The sequence below is a fragment of the Crotalus tigris genome, unplaced genomic scaffold (assembly GCF_016545835.1).
Source record: "Crotalus tigris isolate CLP2741 ecotype Arizona unplaced genomic scaffold, ASM1654583v1 scf7180000018224.911827, whole genome shotgun sequence".
NCBI lineage: Eukaryota > Metazoa > Chordata > Lepidosauria > Squamata > Viperidae > Crotalus > Crotalus tigris.
In genome coordinates this window covers 399,884-408,861 of record NW_024096891.1, presented here as the reverse complement: position 1 = coordinate 408,861, position 8,978 = coordinate 399,884, and positions in this window count along the sequence as shown.

Sequence of the window (8,978 nt, the reverse complement as noted above, 5' to 3'; positions counted from 1 at the left end):
GGGTTGCACTGTGTCAGGGGTAAGCAACCTTGGCTCTTTTATGACTCGTGTGCTGGCTCAGGAATTCTGGGAGTTGAAGTCCACGAATCATAAAAGAGCCAAGGTTGCCTACCCCTGCAGTATGTAGTCCTTCGTGTCTCTCAGGTAGCACTGATGAAGTTACCCAGCCAGGTAATGAAACAGCTACAAGTAAATAACGAAGCTCAGAAAGCATCAAGCACTCTACAAAATTCATTGCTTATGTTTGCAATATAGTTTATGTTTACATATTATGTTTATGTTGTATTATGCTTATATGTTATGTTTAATATAGTATATGTTTGCAACATGGAAGCTAGAAGCTATATTGTATGTGTCATCTAGTAAGTCATGTGCTAGTGTACAAATTGCACATTTTTTTAACAATGCAAATCATCCAGTATTTGTTGTTTGATACATGATTTTTCTGATGGCAATTTTAACACAAAACTGCACCAATTATGCATTCTTTTTTCAGGGTGTCTTGAGTATACCCAAGTTTTAGAAGTGTTTATTCTTTTGTAGAGTTTTTTTCCTTTTGATCAACACAAAATGCTAACTGGACGTTGTCTGCAACTGGAATTCAAGGCCCAGAGTAGTCATTAATATGAGCATACAAATTAACTCCTGTTGTTGCTGAACCCAGCAATCTTATACTGAAACAATCTGAAAACAGGTCCCACTGAATCCCATTTGATTTGCTTCAAAGTCAAAACACCATTTCTAAAGGACCTGGGTCAACATCAAAATATTCATTCACAGATCAGTGGAATTATAGAAGTATTTCTGTGGAAAGGTTATTGCATTTGAGGTGGAGAAATTGAAAAGCCCAAATGGATTTAAGTTCAAGTCTGCCTTTTGGAATTATAATGGGATATTTGTCATTACATAACAGATAATCTGCCAGGAGAGCGATGCTTTTTGTCAGCCCTACCCCAAAGCTTGCAAATTGCACAAGCAAATAAATACTTCAGCCTCACCGTTCTAGCTGTCTCCTTTCAGACTCTTGTTGGCGATAAATCCAGATTAGTTGGGCCTTTGTTATTGCCAGTAAAGCCTTGAAGGACTCTTTGTTGCTGGAGAGCTAATGAGTTGCATAAAATAACCTGCTTCTAAGTTCAGCAGAAGGTCTACATGCATGCACGCTGATTAAGGGTGTATGTGGGAGGCAGTGCAGATGGCTGAGAATATGTTGCTGGTGAAATAGCAGATGAGGCTTCTCCCAGGACAGAAATTGTCATCTACTAGGATTCAGCATCACCAAATGCTGCGTTACCATCAGTGCTGAATTGTTATTCCTCAGGGATGATGTCCATACATGACAGGGTGTCAACTTTGGATCTCATCCTAGAGATCCTGTGGACTTTTGTGCTGCCCTATTTGCAGCAATTTAAAACTATGTCTATGTTCCCAGTGCTATCTTTTAATGAAAAATGCCTTTAGTTTTCTGGATAAAATGTAGAATGCACCTCTCTCTTAACCTCTAGATACTGATGAACTTCTCGTGCCTGTAACCTTTGCTGGGCAAAATGGTGCATCATACGGCAACAATATTTGCGGTTACAAAAATACAAAATGCAGAAATACAAAGAAAAATGAGAGTGGTGGGGAAAAAAGTGAAGGGAAAGAGGAAAAAGTGTAGGCTAAAAAGGAAAGCATTGACTTCCGACTCTTTTTGGTGCAGTTTATTTATTTATTTTATATGTCATACATTTGTCAGGGAGACTTACCCTGCCATATTACAGAGTAGTCCTGCCAGCCCAATTGCTAGTTTATTTGGTTTTATACTTGTGCACATATTCACAGTGCATCACGGGGGTGGGGGGAGAGGTGAACTAGCTTGTTCCAGCTGGCTAGCAATGTTTGGATTGATAACATCTCCTGGGGCCTCTTCCGCTGATCTCACCTCGAGTTCGGACAGGTCCAGGGCTGGCTCCTGTTCTTCTCGTGCAGCTAGCCTTTCCCACTGGAGTGGTACCCATTTATCTACTCACAATAATGCTTCCGAACTGCTGGGTAGGCAGGGCAGGAGCTAGCGGCGAGTGACAGGAACTCGACCTGCCCTGCAATGCTGCCAGGGCTCGAACAGCTGGGGTATTGACCATTTTGGATTGGCAGGTCCAGCGTCCTTAAATCGCGGCGCCACTGTGTCTCCTTTTGGTGCAGTAGAATAACGTAATAACATGCAACCTCAACTTTTACTTTTACCTAATAATATATACTAGCCATTTCTATAACAAACCTATCCAATCAGCAAAGCTCAAAATTAAAGCTTCATTTTTTTCCACCTCAAGCACAAAGTCCAGAAGCGAATTCCAAGTAGAAACCAAATTAATTGTATTCTTTTCTTTAATTAAAACAGTCAATTTAGCCACTTCTGCTAACTCCATCAACTTTTACAGCCATCTGCCCATTGTGGGAATCAAAATATCTTTCCATTTTTGTGCATATTCTTGCTGCTGTCAGCATATATTGGAACGTCAAAGTTCCAATTTTTTTTATGGCAATGTTTGAACCAAGGTATCTCAAATGGATTAACCTACAGAAGGTGTCCAAAATCTGGGAACCATAAGTCCCATGGAATTTAAATTTGTAGTGGCCAATTAGGACTGGTTGGGAGAGGAGTGGCATGGTGACCTAGTGGTGAAGACGCTCGCCTCCCATTCAAAAGATTGAGAATTCAATCCTAGGTAGCAGCAGATGTTTCTCAGCAGAAAATAACTGCTGCAAACTTTGCAAAGGCATCGGGAATGGCATCCGTTCAGTAAATAATAATAATAATAATAATAATAATAATAATAATAATAATAATAATAAAACATCCACATCTGCCTATCCCAGGTCCTGGGTAAGGACTCGATAGGTAGACAAAATGCCAAATCCAGTCTGAACATCTGGCTGACTGTGCGATGATACATAATAATAATAATAATAATAATAATAATAATAATAATAATAATAATAATAATAATAATTACCCAGGGCAAAGAAATCAAAGCCTTACAAGAAGTAATTCAGAATGTAGAGGCAAACCAGGGGGAGTTGGCAGTGAACGAATCCAGTAGAGATATACAACTGTTCTCATTTGGAAACCAGGCGCCTATTCCTCAGGAAGAACAAAACCTTCTAACTAAAGAAATAAAAGAATTGAAACAAAGAATAACTGAGCATCTAGAACAGCACAAAAACAACAGAATAAGGCTGCCTGCATTGAAGCTTGTTTCAAAGAAACAGCTAGCACAAGCATTAAAAGATGCAAATACTGCAATAGCAAGTATAAGCACCAATTCACTGCAAGAAACAAACCAACTAATGTACAGCACAGCTGCAGTTATAACAGAATACCTGGGATGCAAAATCAACAAAAAAGAAAAACAAACAAACAGTGCACCAGAAAAATGGAAGGTTAGACTAGAAAATAAGATCAGCAAGTTAAGATCACATGCAAGCAAGCTAGAACAGATGAAAGAAAAGAAGCTGAAGAACAAGAAGACCAAAGAATACCTAATCAAGAAATACCACTTAGAAACAAGGAAGATCAAGGAAGCATTGGAAATAATAAAGCAACAAATAACAGCTATAGCCAGGAAAATCAGTAGATATGAAGCTCGAATTGCAAACTATAGGCAAAACCTCCAATTTCAATCTAATCAGAAATGTTTCTACCAATCCATCAATGGAGAAACTGCAAGGAATCAGTAAGTACCTGACAAGGAAGAAACAGTGCAGTTCTGGAAGCAGATATGGGATAACCCAAAGAAATACAACAAGGATGCGGCTTGGTTAAAAGAGGTGGATGCAAATAAAACAGAAGTTGAAATGAAAGAACTAGTAATAACAACAAAAATGGTAGAAAAAAGAGCAAAGAAAATCAAAAATTGGTCAGCACCAGGTGAAGATGAACTGCATGGGTTTTTGGTTGAAACATCTAACTGTTATACACCCACTCATTGCCAAGCAATTCAACAATATACTACAAGGAGGAGAAATTGAAAAGTGGCTAACAACTGGGAAAACCTACCTAATAATGAAAAATCCAGCAAAAGGGGCAACACCAGGTAACTACAGGCCAATTACCTGCTTACCAACAACTTTCAAATTACTAACTGATGTGGTAGCTGATGCAGTACAACAGCATCTAGTTGAAAACAATCTCTTTCCACCTGAGCAGAAAGGAAACCGCCCCAATAGCAGAGGAACAAAAGATCAACTCCTAATAGACAAAATGATCTTGGAAAACTGCAAGAGAAGGAAGACCAACCTGAATGTGGCATGGATTGACTACAAAAAGGCATTTGACTCTCTGCCACATGATTGGATAATAAAGTGCCTAGAAATAACAGGAGTCAGTAGAAACATCAGAAAATTTGTGCAAAGATCGATGGCACAATGGAAGACACAGTTGCAGATCAATGGTGAGAAACTGGGAGAGGTTAATATCAAGAGAGGAATATTTCAAGGAGATTCATTATCACCATTACTATTTGTTATTGCACTGTTTCCTCTGTCAACAATACTGAATAACTCAGGACATGGCTATCAAACATCAAAAACATCTGCTAGACTATCCCACCTCCTCTACATGGATGATCTGAAGCTGTATGGAAAAACATCATCTGAAATAGAATCGCTGCTCAACACTGTCCGTATATATAGCCAAGATATTGTAATGGAGTTTGGCTTGGACAAATGTGCCACACTTACTATCAAACAAGGAAAAATAGTGAAAACTGAAGGAATCAAGATGCCCCACGAAAATAACATTAAGAGTCTGGATGAGGAAGAGTACTACAAATACTTGGGTATCCTTCAAGCTGACAACATCAAGCACACTGAAGTCAAGAAAAAGATTAGAGGTGAATACATCAAGAGAGTGAAGAAGATCTTAAAGTCCAAACTCAATGGAGGAAATACCATAAAGGCAATCAACACCTGGGCAATCCCAGTCATTAGGTACACAGCTGGAATAGTGGACTGGACTCAAGCAGAACTAAAAGCAATGGATAGGCAGACCAGAAAAATAATGACAATGAATCATGCCCTTCATCCACGCAGTGACATTGATAGACTTTATCTACCAAGGCAAATAGGTGGGCGTGGAATGCTACAAGTACATCAGATGGTTGAAGAAGAAAAAATGGCTTTGGAAGAATATCTGAAGAACAATGATGAAGATGCACTGAAATTAGTATATCAGGAAGGCTTACTAACTACTGGAGAGACCAAACTGGCCTACAAGAAAGACCAAATGAAGAACAGAATAGAGGCATGGGAAGACAAAGCACTACATGGCCAATACATGAAAAAAATAGCTGGGAAAGCAGATAATAATAAAACCTGGCAATGGCTAAGAGCAGGAAAATTGAAGAAAGAGACCGAGGGACTAATTCTGGCTGCACAAGACCAAGCCTTAAGGACAAATGCATACAAAGTCAAAATTGAGAAGACAGCAACAGACAGTAAGTGCCGCCTATGCAAAGAAGCTGAAGAAACAGTGGACCACTTGGTAAGCTGTTGCAAGAAGATTGCACAGACTGATTACAAGCAGCGGCATGACAAAGTAGCAACAATGGTGCATTGGAAGATCTGCAAAAAATATCATTTGCCTGTAAGCAAAAACTGGTGGGATCATAAAATAGAGAAAGTCATAGAAAATGATAAAATTAAACTGCTCTGGGACTTCAGAATTCAAACAGACAAGCACCTGCAACATAACACCCCAGACTTAACAATTGTCGATAAGAAAGACAAAAAAGTCTGGATAGTGGACGTGGCAGTGCCTGGAGACAGCAGAATAGAAGAGAAAGAACTGGAGAAGATAACAAAATACAAAGACCTACAAATAGAAATAGAAAGACTGTGGCAAAAGCAAGCAAGGGTAGTACCAATAGTCATAGGCTCCTTGGGTGCAATCCCAAAACAACTGGAGCACCACTTGAACACCATTGGCATTGACAAATTCGCTATTAGTCAATTGCAAAAGGCGGCCTTACTAGGAACTGCTTCCATCCTGCGACGATATCTGTAATACCATCAAACATCCACATCTGCCTATCCCAGGTCCTGGGTAAGGACTCGATAGGTAGACAAAATGCCAAATCCAGTCTGAACATCTGGCTGACTGTGCGATGATCCCTAATAATAATAATAATAATAATAATAATAATAATAATAATAATAATAATAAGGTTGGAAGGGACCTTGGAGGTCATCGGGTCCAACCCCCTGCTCAGGCAGGAACCCTACACCATTTCAGACAAATGGCTGTCCAGTCCCTTCTTAAAAACTTCCAGTGTTGGAGCATTCACCGCTTCTGGAGGCAGGTTGTTCCATTGGTTAATTGTTCTGTCAGGAAGTTTCTCCTTAGTTCTAAGTTGCTTCTCACCTTGATCAGTTTCCATCCGTTGCTTCTTGTCCTGCCTTCAGGCACTTTGGAGAATAGCTTGACTCTCTCTTCTTTGTGGCAGCCCCTGAGATATTGGAACACTGCTATCATGTCCCCCCTCCTCCTTCTCTTCATTAAACTAGACATACCCAATTCCAGCAACCGTTCCTTATATGTTTTAGCCTCCAGTCCCCTAATCATCTTTGTTGCTCTTCTCTGTACTTTTTCTAGAGTCTCAACATCTTTTTTACATCGCGATGACCAAAACTGGATGCAGTATTTCAAGTGTGGCCTTATCAAGGCATTGTAAAGTGGTATTAATACTTCACGTGATCTTGATTCTATCCCTCTGTTAACGCAGTCCAGCACTGTGTTGGCTTTTTTGGCAGCTGCAGCACACTGCTGGCTCATATTTAAGTGATTGTCCACTAGGACTCCGAGATCCCTCTCACAGTTACTACTATTGAGCAAGGTATCCCCTATACTATACCTGTGCATTTGGTTTTTCTTGCCTAAATGTAGAACCTTACTTTTTTCACCATTGAATTTCATTTTGTTAGATAGCGCCCAGTGTTCAAGTGCTCAGCATGAATCAGTCACCTCGACTGTACTCTTTATGAAGGTATTATAGAGTCATAAAAAGAAAAAGAAAATAGGAGAGGCTAGGACAGGAGGTTCCTTGGCCCAGCTTCCCCTTCCTCCACATCCTTTAATAATAGCAGGAAGTAATGTGTTATACAAATGACCTTGGGATACAGCTGTAAGAGCCACAGCCTCCAGGGGTAGGGAACCTTGGCTCTTTTATGACTTGGGATACAGCTGTAAGAGCCACAGCCTCCAGGGCATGGCTGTGGCTGTGGCATGGCTGGTTCAGGAATTCTGGGTACTGAAGTCCACAAGTCATAAAAGAGCCAAGGTTCCCTACCCCTGAAGGGTGGGGAACTATAGCCCTTTTTTGACCGGTGGACTTCAACTCGCAGAATTCCTGAGCCAGCCATGAATCCAGAATTCTGGGAGTTGAAGCCCACAAGTCATAATGGGCTATAGTTCCCCACCTCTGGCCTAGACAACAGTTTTGACAAAAAAATATATCTCAGTCCACAGAAGGAACGAAGACGTGGGGAGCATCTCCGAAAGGGACTTTCTGGAAAGTAAAAGTAACGGAGGAGTGAATTACTTTTCAAACTTACAAGATTCTGTTACTGCAACTTAAAGTAAAGGCATAATAAAGATTTGTGCTTCTTGTCAAGACTACCTTGAGGGGCTGACACAACAGCAGAGGGTTTTTCCCCCCAAGGCAGATTGCCCTTCCAGTTTCCTGCAGGGCATGCATGAATTACCCACAACCAGTGGGTCAGCAACTCATGCATCCTCTATAAGCTTTCATTTTCTGATACCGTGCCCAAAGTATATTTGCCCTCTTATGCTGGCATGACCCATGCAATCTGGCTTGCATGCCACCACCCTTCAGTTCCTTGCAAACAACTCCGATCCTTGCGGTAAGAATGGCTCTCTCCCTCTGATCACTGGTTGCTACCCTCCACTGCCATTTTTTGGTGTGTTTTTATAAGCTCTCTAATAAGGAAAAGTTTTCTCTTCCCCCCCCCCCCGAGTTTGTTAATGAAGCAATGCACCTGCCTATTGTTACCTATAGAAAAGACATAGACCTCCGTGCCCCTTTATCCATCCCTTCAATTTGTGACTCAGTCCTAATCCCTAAAAGCCCAAAGGATTGAAAGCAATTTTGGATACAGGTTTAGAATTTATCATACTGGATGACTCTGATGCCTTGCATGGGATTTAAGCAGCATCTGGTGGCCACTTGTGTTAAAGCAGTCACTTAGAAAGGAAGAGCTGGAGGTGGGTAAGCAAAATGGCACAGCAAATGGCTAATACTTGGCTAGAAAATCACCAGAGAAAGACCAGGGTCAAAGGTTAGCATAGAAAATTGGGGAAAAATAATTCGGGAGGAAAATAACAGAGAGCCACAGTTTCCTGGCAAGAAAACGTCATGGAGATGTTCAAATTGACTCAAAGGAGTCACTGCCTTTTCCCCCCTACAAAAAAGTGGTACAGGTGAAAAATCAATGTTGATATAAGTCAGGCAATAATATTACCGTCTGTCTGAATTAATTAAAAGTTGTCTTTTGGTTTTTTGCACAATACATCAGCCTGGGGTAGAGTTTCTTTTATAAAGACGCCTACTCTAACTTCATAATCTACATTGGGGAATCTCTCAGGATTGTCAAACAACATTAAGCAGAACTATATTTGTGGGCGTTTAAATGTAGGGTTGAACTGTGTAATCCTTGGTGCTCTCTGAACTTGATTGTTTGCCTGCAGATGTTTCATTACCCAACCAGGTAACATAATTGGTGCTAGTGGGTGTGTTTTTCTCCTTGGTAGTTCCTAGACCAAGCTAAATCCAAAAATGATAAGAGAATTCCTGGAAGCTTGGCACTCAGTCATATCAGTCATCAATGGACACATAGAGTTACACCACATTTACATACCATTCAAGAGATAATAAAAAAGCTAAGAAGGAAACAAGAAGACCAGAACACATCCTCTCCTG